General features: G+C 48.9%; 1 long non-coding RNA gene across 1 annotated transcript; it reads right to left on the reverse strand.

The window, feature by feature from the left end:
- Positions 1-8,826: 8,826 nt before the first annotated feature.
- On the reverse strand, positions 8,827-12,306 carry LOC147959340 (uncharacterized). Its single transcript, XR_015610891.1, has 3 exons — positions 11,990-12,306; positions 10,641-10,715; positions 8,827-9,315 (listed from the first exon to the last, which is right to left on the reverse strand). It is a non-coding gene; the product is annotated as an uncharacterized LOC147959340 (long non-coding RNA).
- Positions 12,307-12,819: the final 513 nt, after the last annotated feature.

The following is a 12,819-nucleotide window of genomic DNA, read 5'->3' on the forward strand; positions in this document are numbered from 1 at the left end:
GGGAGGGGGAAGGGATCCTTTGGGGAAGCTTTATTGAGGTCCTTGAAATCGACACAAAGGCGCCAGGATTTATCCTTCTTTGGTACCATCACCAGGTTTGCTAGCCAGTCCGGGTGTTTTATTTCTCTGATGAATCCGGCCTCCAATAACTTGGTAGTTCCTCTCCCATGGCCTGTCTCTTAGGTTCGGAGAAACGCCGAAGAGCTTGCTTGACCGGCTTGAATCCCTTTAGGATATTGAGGCTATGCTCGGCCAACCTGCGTGGGATTCCTGGCATGTTTGAGGGATGCCAGGCGAATATGTCCCAATTCTCGCGCAGGAACTCTCGTAGTGCGGCGTCCACGGTGGGGTTTAATTGTGCCCCGATGGAGGCTGTTTTTGTAGGGTCCGTTGGGTGGACTTGGAATTTGACTATTTCATCCGCTGGTTTAAAAGAGGTGGACTTGGATTTCTTATCGAGTATCACGTCGTCCCTGTCCACTGTGGAGCGTAGCATGGTTAATTCCTCGGCCGAGAGGGCTCCGGATAATGCCTCGAGGGCCAGTGCGTCTGTTTTGTTTTCGACGCGGAGTGCTGTGTCCGGATCACTGGCGAGGGTGATGATTCCGTTGGGCCCGGGCATTTTGAGCTTCATGTACCCATAATGGGGTACGGCTTGGAAGATCGTCAACGCCTCACGTCCTAAAAGGGCGTGGTATCCACTGCTGAACGGGGCCACTTGAAATGTAATTTCTTCGGACCTATAGTTCTCTGGCATACCGAATACCACATCTAGTGTGATTTTCCCAGCTCATCGTGCCTCCCGACTGGGTATGATTCCCCTGAAGGTTGTGCTACTTTGCTCAATGCGGTTCCAATCTATTTCCATTTTTTGAAGAGTTTCCTCATAGATGAGGTTTAATCCGCTGCCGCCGTCCATGAGTACTTTGGTGAGTCGAAAGCCGTCCACGATTGGACTGAGGACCAGTGCGGCTGGTGCTCGGGCTGTTCGTAGTTTAGGTTCGTCACTGGCATTGAAGGTAATGGCCGTGTCACTCCATGGATTTATTGCTGCTACGTGGCAGATTTCGGCCATGCTGCGGAGTGTTTGCTTGCGCCTATTATTTGATGCGAAGGTCTCAAAGACTGTTAACACCGTATTGTTATCCACGGGATGGTGCTCTGTGGCATTTGGGATAAGAAGATCCTCACCACTTTTGTCCACCTGCCGGAGTATCCAACATGCTCTAAGGCTGTGCGTTGGTATTGTATCCGATGTGCTATGAATTTTGCAGGGTACGTTAAGCCATCCCTCCAATACGGTTCCGTTCCCTGTAGAGGGTTTTTGCTTCTTTGTAATGAACTCGGGTGTCTTATGATAGTGCACCCTTTTACTTCGGACTGGGTGCGTATACGGAGCCGGATTATCCCAAAATTTTGTTTTGGTTTTCCAGGCACTTTCCATCGCACAGTACTTTCATACTATGGACGCCAAGTCGGTGAAGCATGATATGTCACGGCGACTTATGGCGTTAAGGATTCCCTTGTCCGTGCAGTTATTGTAGAAAAGTGAGACTGCGTCTTCCTCGCGGCAGTCCTTAACCTTGTTCATCACAAGGAGGAATCTGGCCCAATAATGATGTACTGTTTCATGGGGCTCTTGCCTCATGTGGGAAAGATTGTTTATGTCTGGTTGGGTGGATTTGAGTCCGGACCCCTACCCGATCTGAGACCCAGGGGCCGAGGGGTTTCCGATCTTGGAAGTTCGGATTCCGGTATGTTGCCCGATGAGTCTGGCCCGCTGCCTGACTCTAGTTTCAGGGATTGGGTGATGTCCTCTTGTAAACGGGTATCCGGCTCAGAGAGCTCAGGAATTCGGACATAGTTAGTCTTCAAGATAGAGGGAGGATCGCGGCATTGTTCCTCCAGCACCGCAACATGATGGGTGACCGGTGGAGAGTTAATCTCCCTTCGATCGGGTTTAAGCCCAATCCGATCATAGTCCGTAGCGACTCCCAAGGCAGCGATGCGATCCAAGAGTTCGTTTAGGGAGGAGAGCTCCATTGCATCCATCTGCTTGGCGAATTCCGAGCCGACATGGAGGCTATTTTTGATGACCCGAGAAGTCATCGTCGGTGCAGCGGCCGAACAGGCAGTCATGACGAAATTGCCTAGCCGGAGAGTTTGGCCGACAACCAGAGCTCCCCCGGCGGTAATGTTGTTTTTAACAACGAGATGAGGCATCCTTCCTTACAGCGACGTCACAGAGGAACTCTCAATGAAAGCACCAATGTCGGTGTCAAAACCGGCGGATCTCGGGTAGGGGGTCCCGAACTGTGCGTCTAAGGCGGATGGTTACAGGAGGCAGGGGACACGATGTTTTACCCAGGTTCGGGCCCTCTTGATGGAGGTAAACCCTACGTCCTGCTTGATTTATTCTTGATGATATGAGTATTACAAGAGTTGATCTACCACGAGGTCGGAGAGGCTAAACCCTAGAAGCTAGCCTATGGTATGATTGTATGTGTCCTACGAACTAAAACCCTCTGATTTATATAGACACCGGAGGGGGCTAGGGTTACACAAGGTCAGTTACAAAGGAGGATATATCCATATCCGTACTGCCTAGCTTGCCTTCCACGCCAAGTAGAGTTCCATCCGGACACGAGACGAAGTCTTCAATCTTGTATCTTCATAGTCCAACAGTCCGGCCGAAGGATATAATCCGGCTGTCCGGATACCCCCTAATCCAGGACTCCCTCAGGCACCACAGCAACCTCCGTAGGATCGTCAATTCGGTGTCTGGGCCACCTGCGAGGATCGGGCATCAGCAAGTAGGGTGTCTTGAAAAGAGCCGGTCGGTTGCAGACGAGTAGACGGTACAAAGACACCGAGCATGCAGCCAGATGGACGGTGCTGAGCAGGTCCATACGATTACAGATTTGCTCCAACAGAACATCAGGGAGGGAATTCCAATCGCGGCTCTGCATGTCAGTTGGTTCTGCCATAGGGTTTTTAGGGAGCTGAGTGGCTGGGGTTTTTGGTGCCTGCGAGCCAGCGAGGAACTGGATTTGGGCGGGCGAGCGAAGTAGATGGCGTGTGTGGCCAAGCAGTGAGCAGGGGGATATGGTACGCGCGAGCTACCAAGGAAGATGGCGCGGGCGGGCGAGCAGTGAGCGGGGGGAAATGGTGTGTGGCCGACGATGGGGAAGAGAGGAGGAAGAATAAGAGAGGAGGAAGAAGAGTGAAAGACGAGGAAGAAAGTGCATTAAATCTCAATTCTACTAGTACTACTACCAGGATATATCGTCCTTCAGAGTGTAAATAGTTACGTCTATGACATGTGGGTCTACCTCAAGAGGGACCATATGTCAGTTAATGGAGGAGAGAGGTGCATAGTCGTATTTTCAGAAGCGTGCTCCACTGTTAAACATGATGGCAATACTGGGTAAGGCTGATTTAGTAACACCAACATGCTGGTTCAGCTTATTAATTAAGTGTCCCATCTGCTGCTACGTGTATTGTCACTTCACTGTGAATACTAGTTGAATAGTTCTCTCTGACCGAGATGGGGAATAATGGACCGCGAAGACTTCCTATCTACAGTATCCCTATGCATGTACGCTCAGGCCCCTCCCAATGCTCCGCCTTGTACAGGTGCTAAGGCTGCTTGTAAGGCCCTTCCAAATGCTCCAAGGTGTAGAGGTGCTAAGGACGCCACATAGGCAAAATAGTGAGGTAGCAAAGAAATTAAAGAGGAGAGAGAGCATTTTGGTGACCCCAGGAAGAAACAGTGCTAAGCACGTGAACCTATGTAATGTAACTACCAACCAATACATGAAGAAGATTAATTATTAAACAATTATATGAGGGAAGCTTAGCTACAAAAGCTAAGCACCTATGCATTGGGGGGGGGGACTAGTTGCTAAGATTTTTAATGCACTTAGCACCTCAACTAAGCACCCATGAATTGGAAGAGGCCTAATTGGAGTATCATAGGTAGTATCATCCATGCCAACTAAGCAATTTTGATGAGGTGGCATAGAATTAAATGAAAAAAAGAGGCTTGAGTATCATATCATGATACCGTATCATATTAAATGATGTGCTATTTCATGCATGGCAATAAATGTAGTCATCTATGATACCAACATATCATACTATGCATTACGGATGAAGTATCATAAACTAGTACCAGTACATGATACTCCCCATTACAACCAGCCTAAGGCTGCCATGTAGGCAAAAAGTATGATGTGGCAAGGTAATTAAGAGGAGAGAGATAAGTGTGGTGACCCCAGTACTAAGCGCGAGAACCTAGACAAAAGTCTTAAATGGAAGAATCCCACCAATGCATGAAGAACTTTAGTTACAAAATCATTAAATAAAGGATGCTTAGCACCAACAAGTTAAGCACCTATGCATTGGGAGCTTTAGGTTGCTAAAGTTTATTATGTGCTTAGCACCCCATGTAAGCACCGATGCATTGGAAGTAGCCGCATCCTGTCCAACAAGATGAAACATTGGCCAAGGCACCCAACACCAATAATGTAGGTGTACTAGTAGTACTACCTCCTTTCCGGTTTATAGAGCTCAGTTCAAAAATCTCATCAACCAAGGTAGATGATGAGTGGTGGAATAATTTTTGTAGTTTGCAAAAACACTCAATTAATGTACTCATTTTCCTCAAAAAATTATGTTTACCAATGCATTAATTTTGTGTCAAACTTTGACCATCTACTCCGTCCATCCAGGTGAATAAGTCATATTTGGTTGTGCACCGTGACCAAAGAGGGAAAAACAAGAGAACTTAATGTTTATTTGCTACTCCCTCCATTCCTAAATATTCTCTTTTTAGACATTCAAATGGAATACAACATACGGATGTATGTAGACATATTTTAGAGTGTAGATTCACTCATTTTGCACCATACGTAGTCACTTGTTGAAATCTCTAGAAAGACAAATACTCCATATTTGGAAACAGAGGGAGGCTTTTACTTCGTATTTGAGAACAGAGGGAGTATCACCATATGGAGGGAACAGAGGAAGCTTGAAATACGAACATGTCAATGGGAGGGAGTAAAAGCCTCATGCATGCATGCATGCAACATGCAACACTCACATGTACACATGGACGCACGCAACACTCATGCACCCATGCGGCACACAACACACGACGCAACACACACGCTCACGCTCAAGTGATCAACCTACTCCCTACGTCCGTGAAAGACTGTACATTTACAGATTTACACATTGACCAGGGCATAATTAACACCCAAAAGTACCAGACTTATGTGTGCATGCGACCATTGAGAGAAAAGGATTAAATGAAGGTTGTTGCATGCTGTAATTAAGGATAGACATGTATAGCCTATAGCTAGAGCACAAGTTGGTTCATTAGTCAATCAATATCGATTTTAGATTAAAGGCTAAATGCATTGGAAGTGTAGATGTACACCCTTTGTTTTTTAGCTGATGTACACTCTTTGTTGGAAGACCGAGGGAGTACACATGCATGCACTCACATATACAGCCAGGGTGGATCACACGCTAGGGTTGGACTCCTGTCGCGCTTGCGTAAAGTTTTGTTTAACTGATTTCTTTGCTCTGCCAACTGACAGGTGGGACCCATAATCCAGGTGAAAATTTAACCAGTCAACAAAGTGCCACGTGGACTATGTGGTTGGTCAGTAGGGTGAAATACGGTGCTCTACGATGAGCTAGTGATCGTATAATCACCGCAAAACTATATATAGTGGCCATAAAGAGCGTACATACGTTGACTGCCAGTGTATCTTTCTCGTTTCAAATTAAGCCATATTAACCAGAAAGGGCTAGTACTGGTACTGCTTTGATGTGTCCCGTCAACTCGCTGAACGAGGAGAAGCTTGCTTACTACGCCTCTCCCTCTCGCCCACGCGCGCGGTGGCTCGCAGGACGAGGAGAGGGTTTTGACTACAGTGCCCTCTCCCTCTCCCTCTCGCTCGCCCTCGCGGTGGACGTGCAGCAGTTCAATCGGTGTCAGATTGCCAGAAGCATATTGTATTGTAGTATCATCATTGTTGGACCTTCCGAAGAGGCGAAGAGCCAAGTGAAAGGTTCACACAAGTACGAACTATTGAACCTCCCGAAGAGGCAAAGAGCCAAGCGCAAGGTTTTATAGGAGTTGCCTTCCTAGTAGGAGTATTACAACTATGGCGAACGATGCTACTGTATGATGCCGCCACATCACCTATATCCAAAGCTGTGCCACCTTTTTTTTCTCAAAGAGCATGTTGGAGCCCATGCAACAACCACACAAGTTGCACATACACATAACACATTTACTAGTAATAAATTCTAAAGGAGAAATGCCAGTATGCCACACAAGTTCATCTCCAATTCATGTGATAAATTTGTGCACGACTAGTCTACATATATATTCACAGTGCTACCGTTCACAATTTACCATACCCCAATTACACATTATAGATGGGCTACATGTCCTCCTCCAGGTTCCAGTCCCAGGTGTTCTTCATGGATGGCACGATCCATAGTGGTGGGCAACGGGAATCATTGTCGCAGCTTTCTAGTCTGGTCCCACACGATGGAGACTCATCCAAGCTGAAGCGGCATAAATCAGGGATAGCGTGTCCCAGCATATCATTCATCCGGTGGTGCGCACTAAAGACACAACCATCCTTCATGAACGGCAGGCCTTCGGTTTCATGCACGGAAGGTGGTATCCGCTTCACAATGGGGTAGCTGTCCCCAATGAAAAGCTAGTACTCTCCAAGAGTGTTCCTCGGCACCCACATAGCATCACCGGGGTGGAACTCGGCGCCGTTCATCTGGTCATCTGGTACACGCGGCATCTTAGACCTGGACACATGGTGACGTACACAGTCAAGCTCCATGCATAATAATGTTGTGCTCAAATATGGCGGTCAGTAATACCGTGTAGAAAATAGTACTACTCCGGTTTAGAGGAAGTAAAATAACTGGCTTATTATATATAGCCACTCTTGGCTACATGGATGAGATAGTAAGACATGGAAAAACAAAAATGGTGGCAGCTAGTGGGTTCAAGTCTTCAAGGGCCTAGCTAGCTATATGCGTCCTCCAAGGTAAAAAGTACTCCTACTAGTACTAGTAAGTAAGTAGTACAAAAACGAAAGAGAAGGCGAGAGGGTTAAAAAATATAATACTAAATGGAATACCTGGTTAGATGGTGACGGTCCGATCATGATAGATTGTGTGACCATGCTGCACATCAGTGGTACCATGGGTAACGACTGCTAAGGTAGTTGATCCCGATATGCCAAAGTCAGCTACAAGGTTCCAGGTTACACCGAATCGCGGATGCAAATGCACATCCAGGATCGGCGATCTTATTTTGATCGGGGGATGACTGGTCCCTGCAAAATAATGGAGTACCTTTAGGGATGCAAATGATGGTTTGTGCATTCCGTTTGTAATCTCCCATACCGTAGGATGGCAACCAGATGAAACAAGTCCCCTGGCTTGTCACCGCGAAGATACGGCCTAGATGGCGCACGGCGTCTTTGAATGTGTAGGGGTACAAATCTGCCGCGACCAACATGTGCCAGCCTCTGCCGTTACTGCCTCTTGCATTGATGACAATCCTTATGTCGAACACCGCGATGAGATAGTAATCGTCGTAGCCGCGTCGCTTTGTTGGCGGGTCTGCAATTGCTATCTTCTTCAATCTCATGTAGGCAATATCATACGTATTCAAGCCCAGCCAGTCCGGAAGGCCGATCCCAATGGCTGAGAAGGGGTCTACGGGAACGGCCGCACTACTGTGGATGTTGTGCAAAATGATGGTGGTATCCGACCGGAGGTATGCAAGCCAATCTTCGTTGGTACCGACCCAGACCTATATATAAGATAGTGGGCAGCGGAGAAATTACGGGATGGAAATGGAATAACTAAGTACTACATGATCAAACTCCATGACTGACCTGCTCATCGGCCGAAATCCGACTACCTCTCAACGTCGGCAACTCTAGCGGAGTCAACATGCAACCATGGCCAGGGAGCGGTGGACTGTTCGAAGGATTGTCCCATAGAAGAACCTTATCCTCAAGGATGCATGGAAGACCAACAAGCATGGCCTTTTCCCAAGCTTGTTTAAGAACCGTCTTGAAAAAGTTGGTGCAGGAAGCACCGAGTCTTGCGGCGGTGAGTACATCGCAGCGGCGTCCGATTTCTCCCAGAGGATCGTCGTCCAAGGTCTCCCAGCCCAGACGAGGAGGAGAACCGCCTGGCGAATCCATGGGAGCAGCGACGAACTGCCTTCTCTTCGGGGGGGAGGGGAACTGGCGAGGAGGAGATAAGAGCGTAGTAACCGCAGGGCCTCGTCCCTTCCAATTGTACCTCCTCGATCGTTCCTTAGAGCAGGGGTGAGGCTATTATTTACTACGTACTCGTACTGTAGCAGTACTAGTACTACTTTATCAACTATTAGTCGATGTAGTACTGTACTTCTAGTATAGTGCACCAGTTTTGAACTCTTGAATCTCAGGGCCAAGGAGCTACAGTTGGAAGTGGAGGGTAGTATTGTTCTCTAGAACCATCGTTGTACTATCAATGCAGGGAAAGTACAACTGCGTAGTGGGTAGTCTCGGTGCTCTATTCCAGCGCGCAGCTAGCCTACTCAGCCGCTCCTCTCATGCACACACTAACAACCTGTTTATCAGCGACGGTTACTGTGGGGGCAGAACATTTGAGTTATTTGATACAGCGATACTAGGCTTTTCGCTTCCATTTGTGGAGGTGTAATGGATCTTGTCGAACTTTGTTAGTAGTTCCGTCTTCATGAATGAGATGAGGCAAAGCTTTTGTGTCCGTTTCAAAACAAAAAAAATCGCATCAAGAGGAATTTCTTTTATTGAGCCGATAATGGAGTGAAGTCCATGCGTACAACGTGTGACGCCCCCAATTCAATCGTACACTAATCATACATGCAAACGTGTACGATCAAGATCAGGGACTCACGGGAAGATATCACAACACAACTCTACAAATAAAATAAGTCATACAAGCATCATATTACAAGCCAGGGGCCTCGAGGGCTCGAATACAAGAGCTCGATCATAGACGAATCAGCGGAAGCAACAATATCTGAGTACATACATAAGTTAAACAAGTTTGCCTTAAGAAGGCTAGCACAAACCGGGATACAGATCGAAGGAGGCGCATGCCTCCTGCCTGGGATCCTCCTAAACTACTCCTGGTCGTCGTCAGCGGCCTGCACGTAGTAGTAGGCACCTCCAGTGTAGTAGTAGTCGTCATCGACAGTGACGTCTGGCTCCTGGACTCCAACGTCTGGTCGCAGCAATCGGGTATAGAAAGGGGGAAAAGAGGGAGCAAAGCAACCATGAGTACTCATACAAAGTACTCGCAAGCAAGGAGATACAGTACAAATGTATGCATTGGTATCAGATGGAAAAGGGGGTATCATATGTGGACTGAACTGCAGAATGCCGGAATAAGAGGGGGATAGCTAGTCCTTTCGAAGACTACGCTTCTGGTAACCTCCATCTTGCAGCAGAAGAAGAGAGTAGATGGTAAGTTCACCAAGTAACATCGCATAGCATAATCCTAACCGATGATCCTCCCCTCGTCGCCCTGTGAGAGAGCGACCACCAGTTGTATCTGGCACTTGGAAGGGTGCGTTTCATTAAGTATCCGGTTCTAGTTGTCATAAGGTCAAGGTACAACTCCAAGTCGTCCTGTTACCGAAGATCACGACTATTAGAATAGATTAACTTCCCTACAGGGGTGCACCACATTTCCCAACACACTCGATCCCCTTTGTCCGGACACACTTTTCTAGGTCATGCTCGGCCTCGGATGATCAACATGTCGTAGCCCTACCTAGGCACGGCAGAGAGGTCAGCATGCCGGTCTAAATCCTATGCGTGCAGGGGTCTGGGCCCATCGCCCATTGCACGCCTGCACGTTGCGTACGCGGTCGGTGAGCAGACCTAGCAACCTCCATTACAAAGGAAGTTGCGTTACGCGGTCCAACCCGGCGCGCGCCGCTCAGTCACTGACGTCACGAAGGCTTCGGCTGATAGCACGACGTTGAGTGCCCATAACTGTTCCCGTGTAGTTGGTTAGTGCGTATAGGCCAGTAGCCAGACTCAGATCAAATACCAAGATCTCGTTAAGCGTGTTATCTTGAAGTAACCGCGAACGCCGACAGGGCCAGGCCCACCTCTCACCTGGGTGGTCTCAACCTGCCCTATCGCTCCGCCACAAAGATCCACACAGAGGGCCATCAGGGAAGTATGTCCTTCTAGCCCCCAATTCGTGAATCAACCGTGGGTACTCAACGAGCCGACCCGACTTTAGTCACAACATATATCATGTGTAATAGGTATAGTATATACCCGTGATCAACACCCGACGTGATCACGGCCCGATAGTATAGCATGGCAGACAGACAAGAATGTAGGGCCACTGATGATAAACTAGCATCCTATACTAAGCATTTAGGATTGCAGGTAAGGTATCAACAGATGTAGCAACAATGACAGGCTATGCAGCAGAATAGGATTAACGGAAAGCAGTAACATGCTACACTACTCTAATGCAAGCAGTAGAGAGAAGAGTAGGCGATATCTGGTGATTAAGGGGGGGCTTGCCTGGTTACTCTGGCAAGAGAGAGGGGTCGTCAACAGTGTAGTCGTACTGGGTAGCAGTGGCGTCAGTCTCGGTGTCTAGCGAGAGAAGAGGGGGAAGAAACAATAAATATTAAGCAAACAGATGCATAGCGATGCATGACATGACAAGTAGCGGTGCTAGGGGTGCCCTAACACGGTATGAGGTGGTACTGGTGAAGGGGGGGAAACATCCGGGAAAAAGATCCCCGGTGTTTCGCGTTTTCGGACAGATGAACCGGAGGGGGAAAGTTGTGTATTCGCTATGCTAGGGATGCGTGGCGGACGAACGTGCTACATATCTGGATTCGTCTCGTCGTTCTGAGCAACTTTCAAGTACAAAGTTTTTCGATCCTAGCTACGATTTATTTTATATTGATTTTAAAAGATTTAAATCATTTTTAGCATTTATTTAATTATTTAAAATCAACATTATCCAGAACAGTGCACGCTGACGTCAGCATGACGTCAACAGAGGCGTTGGCTAGTCAACTGACGTGTGGGTCCTGTTCGTCATTGACTGTTTAGTCTAATTAGGGTTTAATTAAACTAGCTAGTTAATTAGATTAATTAAACATGATTAATTAACTTAATTAATTAATTTTAATTAATTTTTTTTATTTTTTTTATTTTTTGTTATTCTTTCTCTTTTTTTAAATCGTTCCAGGGGTGGGCCCCTTTGTCATAGGGCCAGGGGCAGGACCCACTGGTCAGTGGCCCATAGGCCACTACGCGCGCGGGCGACGGGCGCTGGGCGCCTGGTGCGGGTGCACCCGAGCGGGGCAAGCCGGCGCGGCCATCTCCGGCGACGGCTGGATCGATGAGTGGGCTCGGCAGAGGCGTCGGCGTCGAGTGGAGCAGTGTTGGGGCTCGGCCTCGCAGCGCGCGCGACGAGGACGGCAAGGCGTGGCTGTCAGCGGGCGGTGTAGCCGAGCGCGGGGGGTGGCAGGCGCGTTCGTGTTCGCGAGGAGGGGCGAGCCAAGGTGGGAGCGCCGTCGCGCCTGCGCAGTCGATGCGGGCGGCGGGGCGACGCGCAGGGTTGGCAGAGGCGGGGCTTGGCGCGACTGCAGGCGACGGGGACGGCCACGACGCGGGAGCGAAGGAGTGACGGAGGCGGGGCGCGTTGCGGAGGGAGCCGGGCGCGGCCAGGCCATGTGCCAACGCAGGCCACGGCGATGCAGGGAGCGGGGCGCGGGGCGTGGCCCCGAGCGGCGTGCGCGGCGATGCAGTGTGGAGCGGCGGGCAGAGGTGAGCAGCAGCGCCGAGGCGCGGCCATGGTGGAGGGGGGGCGGTGAGCGCGGAGTGCAGAGGGGAGGGAGAAGGCAGCGGCTCACGGCGGGGAGTAGGGGTCGGGGCAACGGGGGTTGAGGAGGAGTCGGGGACGACGGTGCCGGCGAGGAGGAAGGCGACGGTGGTGGTGATGGATGCGTCCGGCGAGGACGGGAGCGACCGTGTCGAGGCGGGATGACGCCAGGGATGGGCGTGGCGACGCCGGCGAAGAGGGTGGGGCGGATCCGACGAGGTGGTGTCGCGGGGGAGGACGGAGGCGCGACGGGGCTCGGGGTTCGGGCGCCTCCAAGCGGTGGCGGCGTCGAGCGCCCCGATCCAGTTCAGGATCGGGGGATGGGGAGAGCATAGTGGGGGGAGTGGGTGGCTGGGGTGGTTAGGCTTACGGGGTGTGGGGTGTGGGGGTTAAGTAGTGGGAGTAGGCCGGCCTGGCATGTGGCTGGGCCGAGGCCCAGTGGGGGGAAAGCCTTTTCTCTTTTCTGTTTTTTTTGTTCTATTTTGTTTATTATTCTTTTACTATTTTTATTTTATCTCACAATTTATTTTTGTTTGTAAAATATATGATTAACACCCAAATTTGCATTACTAAATATACCTTTGCCACTTTAACTTTGGTACCTAATTAAATTAGTTTAGTGTTTTGTAAAATATATTAGGAGTATAACTAATTGTTTTGCTTTTGTTTTAATCACTTTAGGGTATTTAATTATTTTATAAAGATGTTGTTTCTCCACCAATAATATCCATGATTTATTTGTCACATTAAGAACATTTTAATTTTGACTTTTGAAAACTTTATTCGTTTGACTTGATTTTTAAATTTGAAATTTGGACGGGATTTGAATCATCGCAAGATTAACAACTGCAATCGTGGTGA

The sequence above is a fragment of the Triticum urartu genome, chromosome 7A, assembly GCF_056163025.1.
Source record: "Triticum urartu cultivar PI428250 chromosome 7A, HENAU_Tu73, whole genome shotgun sequence".
NCBI lineage: Eukaryota > Viridiplantae > Streptophyta > Magnoliopsida > Poales > Poaceae > Triticum > Triticum urartu.